Source organism: Tachypleus tridentatus, chromosome 13, assembly GCF_004210375.1.
Source record: "Tachypleus tridentatus isolate NWPU-2018 chromosome 13, ASM421037v1, whole genome shotgun sequence".
Lineage (NCBI taxonomy): Eukaryota > Metazoa > Arthropoda > Merostomata > Xiphosura > Limulidae > Tachypleus > Tachypleus tridentatus.
Window position 1 is genome coordinate 32,921,103 of NC_134837.1, and position 12,160 is coordinate 32,933,262.

The 12,160-nt window shown below is 35.0% G+C and overlaps 1 protein-coding gene across 3 annotated transcripts in view; it reads right to left on the reverse strand.

Moving 5' to 3' along the window:
* Positions 1-12,160, reverse strand: part of LOC143239838 (zinc finger protein basonuclin-2-like) — a 227,465-nt gene that overhangs the window by 177,229 nt on the left and 38,076 nt on the right. The window lies entirely within an intron of this gene.

The window sequence follows — 12,160 nt, forward strand, 5'->3', positions numbered from 1 at the left end:
AATTGATGATTGACTTTGAAGAAACAGACAAAACAGGGGATTAGAGAAATGATTTTGTTAAATTAATTTGTTAAGAAGGAAACAAAACGTCTTTAACTTACATGGGAATTAATAACGAAACACCTTTTAAAGTCGTATGACCCACCCCTTGTTTGATGATGTGACACGACAATAGAAATTAAGTGAGAACCAAGTATCTAACTGCAAGGTGTTTATCACAATTTATTATAAATAAATTGAGTATGTAGGTAATTACTAAACTACTCTAAAAAACAAGTTAAAATACTATTTTATATTTCTAATGCATATAAAACTATTTCAAACATTTTCAGTAAATGGTTGGTTGCTATTTATAAGAACACAGCTTAGAGCCTAAAAATGATATAACAATGAGAAAAATATTATTATCTGATATTACCTTAATTCAAAATTATTTATTTCAATTGTAACAGAGATCGTAATTACTGCTGACCCTATATGAACTCTGGGCATAGTGTTCGAAAAATGTCCTAACAATAAGACAGTGGTAAAATTTACGAGATTATAGCGCTAAAACCTGGAATTAGATTCCCCGGAGTGAACACAACAGATAGCCCAAAGTGGCTTTGGTCTAAAACAAAACAAGTCTAATACAGCATTAGCAGTAATAAAATGGTTTTTACCTTTAGCAAATTACATTTTAACTGGCCCTCCAGTGGTTTCACTGTATGTCTGCGGGCTTACAGTGCCAGAAATAGGGTTGCGATATGTGTTGCTCTGTGCTTAACTTCAAACAAACATTTACACTAACCTAACCTAACGTTTTTAAAGTCACGAGAGAGAAAGAATGAAGGTGAGTACCTACAAAAGTGCTAGGGAAAAATTTGTTTGTTTTTGAATTTTGCGCAAAGCTACAAGAGGTGTATTTGCCCTGGCCGTCCCTAATTTAGCAGTGTAGGACTAGAGAACAATCAGTTAGTCATCACCACTCACCGTCCACTCTTAAGCTACTCTTTGGTCAACGAATAGTGGAATTCGCCGTAATATTATAACGCCCTAACGGCTGAAAGGGGGAGCAGGTTTGATGTGACGTGACTCACGATCCTCAGATTACGAGTCCACCGCCCAAACCATCTGGTCATGTCGGGCTATTAGGGGAGAGCTCTACAAGTATAATTGATGATGGGTTATCTCAAGAAGAATATTTGTCAACAATACAATTAAGAAAGATTCTGATTCTGAAAATTGTTTAACTTGAGCTGAGAATTAAATGTGAAAAGAACAAATTTGAAAACTGAAGATACAAAATTAGTCTTAGCAATACGAATAGGCACCAAATATATTATAATTATTCTATGTACAACTGTACACGTGTGAACCAATTATCATTGCAGTTAAAACCCTTGAAGAACTTGGAAGTATTTTTAAAAACTTCTATCACAAAACTGGAGATGTCTCGTTCAGCCCTATACCCTGCATTCTGTAGTTATTTTGTTTGTTCTTAAGCCTTATTCATAACTCTTACAGCAATTTTTACTTTATTTGATTATTTTTATTGTTATTTATCATTTCCCACATTAAGCTCACAACGTAAATAAGAAGGGATTGTGCTTTAAATACAAATAAACGGAGATCAAAATTAATAATTGCTGCTAAATATTATAATAAGAGAGCAGATCAACGCAAGCTTAGCCTAGCATCAAGAACCTAAGCAAATTACTCTATCTACTACTTTATTAAAATCGTAATTAGCAAGTAATCCACCCTTGGGACTATTGGGCGCATTTAAAAAAAAAAGGTGTAAGAATAAACGAGGAAAGTTCACAACAGGCACAGAACTGTCTAAAAAGAAGAAAACAACTTTCAAAATTTAAAAATCATTTATGGTCGCTGAGAAATAAACGAAACGATTGGCTACCTCCCGACATCCCATAAAACCAAAAGAAATGTTTGGATTGCTTTGATTTTAGCAAATATTAGAATTATATTAGTTCCAATGACGTTATTAGTAAATTTAATTGCATAATTAGTGAGAATAAACATGTGTGTGGGTTACTACTAGTACGTCTTCAATCACAATGTCCAAACCTCCTAAAGAAACACATTTATACATCAGAACACATTTACATAAGGACATCATCTTGTGTTTGTTCCTTCTCCTGTTTATTGGTTTTTGGATATTTTCCACTACTCCACGTATACTTTGGAGAATAACATTTCAGTGTTTTACTGTACATACAGCTGGAGGATCACAATGTGAACACATTTCAATGTTATATTGTACATACAGCTGGAGGATCACAATGTGAACACATTTCAATGTTATATTGTACATACAGCTGGAGGGTTACAATATAAACACATGTCATTTATTTTTGTATTTATATTCTGTACATTGTATTGGCCTCCTCAAGACTTCGGTCATACTTTTGCCGCGCAAAAATGGAAAACGGATTTCGAAACAGCTGATTTTTTTACGTACGAAAGTGTTATCCTATTTTAATAGTATTTTTCTGCGCGAAAATGGTTCCGAAACTTTAATGTTTTTCCCTGCAAAAAAACTTTAACGTAAGCCTAACTTATATTAATAATTTTATTTACAATTGTGCGAACTAAGTAAATTAATCAATGTTGACTATTTTATCCTAACAAGTAATTGAAGTATTAGAAATAATAAAACTGAAGTATTGTGCAATAATTTACTGACAAAGTCAGAATGATAAATAAATATATGTATTCAATGATTTGAAGACAATATAACACAAAACAGAAAACGCATTTTAGGAATATAATTAACCTATCAAATATATTTTAAAGTAGATATGCTTGTACTTTGACCAATATACCCTGGATATTATTACCTCATATTCTTTGATTTGTTCTCTGGATGTAAATTGGGCATGTTCTCAAAATGCAAAAATAGACTATGTTTTTTGGTACTTAAGTAGACTAGACAACGGACAAGACCCACCAAAAATGCCGAAAATTTTGAAATTGGTAAAAATTCCCTAAAACTATGAGCGATCACAAAACGCCACATTTATAAGTAGACGTTAATCTAATTTCATATTTTACGCTGGTTGTCCTATTCCACGTCGTTACTCAACAAATTGAATCAAGAGTAAAGGGCATTTACTAGAAACCCGAATTATGTGTATTACTTAATTTATAAAATAATTTAGAGAAACAACATTATGGTTGTTTTGTGTTGTTTTTTTTTCCTTTAAAGTTTGGTTAAACTAGTCTTTGTGCAGTAAACGTAAATCAATCTATCTATCTTAACTGGCCCATCTGTTATAATGCATATCGTGTTTTAGTAAACACCTAAAGAGACTTACAATAAGTAATGGTGGGTGTTTATCTAGTATTCTCCGTCTGAGCATCTTTCCTTACTGCACTGAGTTCACGAAGACCATAGACGAGTGGCCACAGCAACTCAAACCATTCATGCATACATCTCATGCAAATCAAGCCTGGCGTCTGTCGCTGTTCTTCTGTTGAAAATACCTAATGATTCGAAACTTCCTGGTCGAAAGGGGGAGGGTGGTGAAAAGGACGAGGGAACGAGTTCGGAAAGACAGGGTGAAAGAAACTCAGCTTGGAGTAAAAAGATTCTAAATTCTTGTAACTTTGCATACCAATAACTTGCGTAAATGGTGCATGTGTCGTTAGTGTTTTTTTTTCAATTTCTCAACTCTCTGCACTTACACAAACACACAACTGCTGTTGAAGTAGCTTCAAAGTACAGGATCTATTGGATTTCAAATATATGCGCTTAACTACATCATTCTAGCAATATCGGTTAAGATGCAATCGCATCATATGTTTACCACAGTCTGTACTACTGGTGGTTGAGGTTACAAGAATGAATTCGACTTTTATCTCATAACGATAACTAGAGAATAAAGTTATACCTGTGCAGTGTTAAGTTGGTTGACCCCTCAATAGCGATTAAAATATTTATCAACATATTACTGCACATATCACAAAATATAGTTATTAACATCTCAGCATTATTTAAATGTTTTGATGTGCTAATTTTTGTTAAACACGTTAATTTTGCTTGTGCTGCAAACAATATAATTATTACAATAATGCGTTTCTCTCTTTTTCAAAACGAATATCTCCTTTTGGTTTGGTTTGTTTTGAATTTCGCGCAAAGCTACACGAGGGCCATCTGCGCTAGCCGTTCCCAATTTACCAGTGTAAGACTAGAGGGAAGACAACTAGTCATCACCACCCACCGCCAACTCTTGGGGTACTCTTTTCACCAACGAATGGTGGGATTGACCGTCACATTATAAAGCCTCCACGGCTTAAAGGGCGAGCATATTTAGTGTGTCGGGGATTCAAACCTGCGACCCTCAAATTATGAGTCGAGTGCCTTACCCATCTGGCCATGCCGGGCCGTGAATGGTAGTAATTCGTGATAATTTATACTACTTTATGTTAGTTTGGGGTATAGGTGTGTGCTTAAGAAATATTTGCCCTGCTTCCTTAGCTAATTAGAAATCCAGTCTTTTATTAACAAAAGTAATATTGGAAATCTTACATAATTACATCCTATGCTTAATAATATTGAATATTGTTTTATATTAATGATTTAATATTTTCAATGTTTTGCTTTTTGTTGTTGATAATTATAATAATTCAAATAAAAAGTTTGATAACATAACCCAAAACATTCCGTTTCACTGAATTTTTTCGATTGTGTGTTTTTTATTTATTCACTTGTTTGTTTGGGCTATTTATCGAAGTACAATGTTTAAATACATTAATCTAGAGACTCACCATTGTGTCATTGGAGTGGGGGCTACTTATTTTCTACTTGTTTTTAAAGTGAATTTATTTCAGGGGCAGTGTCAAACTGTTTCAAACATTTTCAGCAACTGGTTGATTGCAGTTTATGTGAACATAGCCTATAGCATCATAACCTGAAGGTCTATGGTTCGCGTCTTGTTGCTACGAAAACGCGCTATAGGAGCTGTGGAAGCGTTATAGGTGTGATGATCAAATCCCACAAATCGATTAGAGTAGCATAAAAGACAGTGGTGACTCGTGCTGTTGACGAGTGTATTAACGCAAATATCTATTCTGTAGCTTTGAGCGAACATTAAAAAAAATTGCGTTAGGTCTTTTCGTTCAGTCATCGAAACTTTGTACAGTAATTATTTAATCTTAATTCGTCGACACGCTAAACATTTGGAATTCGCACGTTTTTTTCATTTATTTATGTCAGCAGATATGTCTTCACATGCGCAAAAAAAAGTAGTGCCATGCAAAGTAGATCCGAAAAGTCTCTATCAAGATATCAGATGGATTTTCATCTTTAATATTTTTCTTGATGACCGCAGAGTATAACGATACATAAAGAAAACAAAAAAGAGGAATACATCGGAGTAGGTAGATTTACTCAATCTATAGAACCAAGGTTAGATCTTAAAACGATTTTTCACCTGCAGATAAACATAGTTTGTAACTAAAAAATACAAGTTTTTGAAACCATAGATAAGTAGTTCTCAAACTTTGCTAAGTGAGAACCACTTTTAATTATTCGCCTCTTCGGTGGTCCCCAAACCTATCGGCCCGGCATGGCCAGGTGGTTTGGGTGCTTGACGCATAATCCGAGAGTTGCAGGTTCGAATACCCGTCACACCAAACATGCTCCCCATTTCAGCCGTGGGGGCGTTATAATGTGACGGTAACTCTCACTATTTCGTGGTAAAAGAGTAGCCCAAAAGTTTGCGGTGAGTGTTCATGACTAGCTGCCTTCCCTCTAGTCTTACACTGCTAAATTAGGGACGGCTAGCGCAGATAGCCCTCGTGTAGCTTTGCGGAAAATTCAAAAAACAAACTTATCGACATTTTTGTTTTGAAAAGAAATAATAAATCGTGTACTTGAAAAGCTACTACACTGCTAGCACAAATAGCCCTCGTGTAGCTTTGCGCGAAATTCAAAAACAAACAAACAAGGGTGTAATTTTCCCAAACCGATACAACTCAGCGACAAGTGGGGAATCGAATAGTTAGATTGAGGTTTGTATTTATTTGTCGCAATTTAAACCACTATACTTCCTTACATTATTCCAAAAACGTTTAATTATTAATTATTCAAAATACAGAGTAGAAATAAGGCTAATTACTGTTTAGATACAATTAATACCATATGCGATTTTAATTCAAGGAATAGCATATTTCAGGCGTAGTAAGCCATGTTTTCACTCATGGCCAGTTAGTGTGGCTAACTGGTATAAAGCATTTACGAAGGATGGCTAGCATAACCGCATGAAGGCCTGATGTAGCCTAATAGTTAGTATGACCATAATATAAATTTAGGGTTTTGGCCGGTATTTCGTTGTCGCAAACATATCTTTCACACTTATGGGTAGGTGTATTATTAATGTGACAGTCAAATTTAACTATCTGATTAGAGTAAAGCTGAACATTGTTGACCAGCTGCCTCCCTCTACTGATTCTAGCCTATCAGTTCACGATCAGGGACTGTTATGCATCTCTGGGCAAACGCTCTAAATAAACAATACTCTGACAACATGAAAATACAATAATGCTGTTAGAATTTTCATAAGCACAATCCTATCATCCAAATGAGTTTTATTTTTTGAAAATTGAATTATTGCGTGTTCTTAAAAATCACACATATAACACTTCTTAACGTTTTAAGAATAGTTTTAAGCAGATAATATATAAAATAATATTATATCTTATATTATATAAAATTTAAGATTAATTGCGTCTTGTTAAAAATATTATGTTGACTGAACGATATTACTAATTATTTATCATTTTATAATTTCCCTTTAAATTTGTTTATTTTTACTCTGGTCTCTAAACAAGTCCTTAAAAATTAGTAAAAAATATCAATGTACTTCAGAACGTTTACAACTGAACTTTGTTTTGAATACATTTAACTTGACATCGAAAATCAAAATTAAAAATTGGAAAGTTATTTTCTTTAAAGCAAAATATTTTTGATAAAGAAAGAAACAGAGATAACTGAAATTTTATTGTCAATTTCAGTATAAGAACATAAATAGATTAAAACAAATTCTTGGAGCCTACAATAATAACATGCAAGTAAAGTAACCTTTCCAACTTCTTTCTGAAGGAAAGTGTTTCGATGGTATGTAAAGATATGTTTCTGTTCATGAATACAGTATCAGTTAATCGTTCGACGAAATGTGTCATTACATATAATATATCCAAAAAAATAAGGTCGTTTATTAAATTGTTTTTTCGACTTCACAAAGAATATCTTTGGTTTCCAGTTGATGCCAGGTATAGAATAGCTGATTTCATTTTACTGGCATACAGCTCAACCACATCGAGGGTTAGAAGTAGTAGAGATATCGTTGTTACTTATCGTCTTGGTACGTGGCACTTCCCCCGCTACATAAGCAGATGAAGTAATCCTACAAACCAGTTACCACCCACTTGCCGTACTTTGTTAACTTAGTATCGATATGAACTTTATTACAAACAATCCTTGAATTATCTAACCCTTGTGACCTTCTTAAGATAATGGAGAACATTGACCTGTACAGCGTGCAATGGTCAACAGTCTTACCATGGTTACAATACTTAATATACTTCTGCTACTCTTACTGCACTAAACGCTATTACTTTGATAGAATGTGAAGTTCAGTGTCATCTAGTGACGTTTTAAGTCAGAAGAAATCGCTGTACCAGATGTTTCCTCACATAAGGCGACTGCTGCCTAGAGTCGGCTAGTGTTTCTTTGTGATGTTTGTGAAGGCATGTCACTCCAAGTCACAGCTCGCGTAACGTGAGATGTGTGAAAGAGAGTAAAAGGGCGCCCATGTCGCGTGGTGACTGGCACAGGTGGTGTAGAGGGCAACAATACTGTTAATGTGACATGTTTGGCCTGCCATGAAGACGACAAGCTATGATGGATGGGTTATCGGATATGCTTTAATGGTAACATTATGAAAGCCCTTTGACGCCGGAATTTCCACAGCAGGGGTCAGGAGCTCTTAAATGTTTATGAAACACATCCATGTAACTTTATTTGACGAGACAGTTTAACAAAGTGACAGGAATACTTCTTAAATATTAATATTACATCAGCGTGTTAACTCTTCTGTTAATTACCGAAAAATTCGTGTCTCCTACACAGTTTAGTTTATATGGCTAAGCTAGAACGTTGTTAGGTTTAAACAAACTTCAAAGTCACTGTGAAAATTCAACTTAAACTTCAGAGACTTCCCTCACGCTTGTAGAACATTCGAGTCTTTGAGGTTTTTTTGAAAGTTGATGAACTCTTAAGAAAGTTCCGCATTTAAAGGCGAGGGCCTTTGTTTGTTTGTAATTAAGCACAAACTGCACTATGGGCTATCTGTGCTCCGCCCATTGTGGGTATTGAAACTCGATTTCTAGACTTGTAAATCCCCAAACATTCTAATTTTCCACTAGGGGACACCAGGACCTTAGTCTTACTTATTTTATTATTAGTTGTAAAATAATCACCGTTTCAGCTTAAACATTTGCCACAAAGAAACTCCGAAGTATTTTTGTATTTCAAGGAAAGCTGATTGATATACATTAATATTGAAAATAAGAATTTAAAAATTATATTTCCTGTCAAGAAATTAAAACTTTTGTGTTTGGATTTTCGGCAAACTTCCAAATATCAAGGAATTAAATTACTACTTTAAACATAAAAGTTCCAAGTGAACAGCCCCCTGATAACACAATGGTATGTCTGCAGGCTTATAACGCTAGATTCCGCCTTTTTATACCCTTGTTTCACATACTACGTTATAACTGTCCTACATGGGAACTATACCATTATTAGTGGAACTTTGAATATCTGGTAAAAATGATTTCATACGTATATAAAATCATCAAATAAGATGCTTAGCTATCTTCGATACAAGATATAGCATTAATTCTTGGTCATGATTGGCTGATAACGCGTTATGTGGTACGGAACATCTTTTAATGTTCATCAAATGATATGCTCGGGTTTAGATATGTGCCAGGCAGACTTCGCGTATTTACAGGGCATATGGAAAGCTTCAAACAAAAATACCTTTCCTCAGTGCATCAGCTGTAAACCTGAAAGTATATAACGCCAAAATATCCGGTTTTGATACTCACGTTGGACAGAACATAGATAGCTCATTGTGTAGTTTTAATTATTATTGCTAAACATACACTTGACCAAAGTTCACCAAATGGCACACAATGATATATTTTTTTAGATCTCTGAACATTGTTTTCGAAAAAAAAACAACAAAAAACGACTAAATTTCTCCCAGATCGATAGATGTATCGATTTAAGAGTAACAAGGAGTTTGATGGATTCTCACGTTATGTCTATCTAGATATACTATTGGTTTTACTTCTTAGTAATTATCTTGGTCATGCAACTGGGTAAAATCTATCAAACGCTTTGTAGCCGGCATTTTGTAGAGGATACCTTGGTACATACTGAGGGAGTGTTATCATGATGTGAGGGTTGACTTCAAGGGACAGAAGTCAATACGAGTAAAAGGAAGACTGTAATTAGCGCCCTGTTTGTCCATCATTCGTTGCTCCTGATTCTCGCAGCTTGAGTGCACGCGACGTTCTGCATTCTAAGACGAGGCCCACGTGTCATGAAAGTGGCAACAGCTCGTCTTAAGCAAGCTGTGTTCAAGTGATATGATACGTCAGCCCTTCTCTTTCTCGTCTCGAATGTGGCGAAAAAGGGGTAGCCAGAAGGGTCAAAGGCATCTTAACGGCACAAATATGGATAGAGGATCATTTGTTCGTTTACAGTAGGAACGATTAATGTCGCTTCCACAGCTGCCCGGTCAAGACTGGACATCAAGTGAAGCTGATGAATTAAGTGCGCGTGCGGGAACTTGTCTAATAAGTTCGCAAGAAAACTGAATTGATTTTGTTTCGGTATAGTAGAACGTACATTACTTCGAATTTCCGTCTTGTGAGTAAAAACGAAAGAAATACGTGATGCTTTTGGTTTAGCATACGCGTCAATCCTTGATGTTTTTAAACAGTGCGATTCATTAAATTCTACATTCGAAGGTTAAAAAAAAGAGAAAGATGTACTTGAAATGGTCAGTGGATGCATTTGGTTATTTTTCTTAACTAGACAGTTATTTCAAGCTATGCACTAAAATACATTACATTCTCCTTTTTCATAAATATGAGCCAAGCGTGACTTATAGCGGTTAGCAACCCGTTGCCTAAAAGACGCGTTTTGACCTTGAGTGCATTATAAGAGTGATGGTCAAATCCCATTATTTTATCAGACAGGAACAGTTAGCAGTAGGTACTGTTTCCCTCTAGTCTAGAATTAGCCATGCTCCAGCTTTTCCGAAGAGAAAGGGTTAGTATGTTAGACCAAGGGGTCTAGCAAAAAACATAACCTCAATTATAATTTAATTAAGTATTGCTTACATGGAAGGTTTAAAATAAATAAATAAAAAACATATTAAAGGGACACCGTGGAATCCTGGAAATAAACTAGGTGGGTCAACAACATTTACTTTTCACCAGTTTATCTCAGATGTGAGTAAAAAGTGGCATTATGGCTGACTATTAGATGGAGGGATTAAAATAATTTGTTGGTGAGGCCCGGACAATCCGCCTCCACCCACATGCTGCCAGTATAGCAGTTAAAAATTGGAAATGGCTATCGATAAATGGAATGGATTTGTTATTTTGTAGTTAAGCACAAAGCAACACAATGGGCTATCTGCGTTCTGCTCTCACTGATATCGAAACCCGGATTCTAGCGTCGTGAGTACGCAGACATACTGTTATGCCACTGGGGGAATGTAATGGGATTTTGAAATTTATCTACATAATTTCTTTTATTAGCTGTTCAATCCATGTGTTAGTCATCAGTAATATCATAAAGAATTAAACCAATTAAGTACTGTGACCAACATATATACAAGGCTGAAAAATACTATTGAAAACAAAGAGACAAAGAAACAAACCTTCTCTGTAACAATACAGATTCAATTCAAAGATGCCAAAGATACAATTAGAAATACGACGCTAAGAATAAAGATTGTTTAAACTTTATAACTTTCTGTTATAAGACATATATTGGAAACAATCACTGTCATTTACTTAATTGTTTTAACTCCAATGGTTTATTGTAAACAGAATCACTGGAATAATTTTTTCCGGCTGCTATAAAATAAAAACTTAAATGAATTGAGATTCAAACAAGGCATGAATTTCAGGTGATCAACAGGTAAAGTAACAACGACCATCTACTGTACTCAAAGTACATAAAAGGAGACCCGGCATGGCCATGTGGTTAGGGCGCTTGAGGGTCGTGGGCTCAAATATTCATCCAACTAAACATGTTCATTCTTTCAGCCGTGAGGGTGTTATAATGTAACGGTAAATCCCACTATCTGTTCGTAAAAGAGTAACCCAAGAGTTGGTGGTGTGTAGTGATGACTATCTCCCTTCCCTGTAGTCTGTCACTAAATTAAGGACGACTAGAGCATTAACTCTCGTGTAGCTTTACGAACAATTCAAAAACAGGCGTAAAAATATGAGTTTTAGTCAGAGGTAAGTGGAAGATTGTTCTTAGGGAGTAGGGAAAAATTTGTTTTCCCGAATTTTTTTTTTCTCAAAAGGGAGCCGAAAACTTAACTTATTAAGTTATGGAATGAAGTAATTGGTTAGTAGCCTAGTTGTTGATGTATATGGCTCAAATTTTCATAAAAGGGCTAATTTGAGGGAGGCTATAGCCCCCTTAGGTCTCCATTTTGTACGACTATAGTTTTAGTATTCAAATATATTGAATATTTAGATTCAGTTAGGGATATCACGTTTGTTTTCGTCTTAAATGTTTGATTCAGCTAGATCGTTTTCATGAAGTTCGAGAACTCTGGCATACTATTTATGGTAATGGTTTCAAGTATTGTTATTTCTGAGCCTTATGTCCTACAGCTTGATTAAAATAGTAGCAGTAGAGATATCACAAATATCCATGGCAAATCTTTCAATATTAAAGGAAAGGGAAGTTCATGATTGTATTTTCGAAACAATCTTTAGAGCTATTCGCGATATATAATCCGTATGTAATCTTTCAACAAGTTCCATCAAACTGGTCCTATGAATCACTTTACATATGGCTGAGAAAGACTGTTGTAAACACAATTAAGAAAGT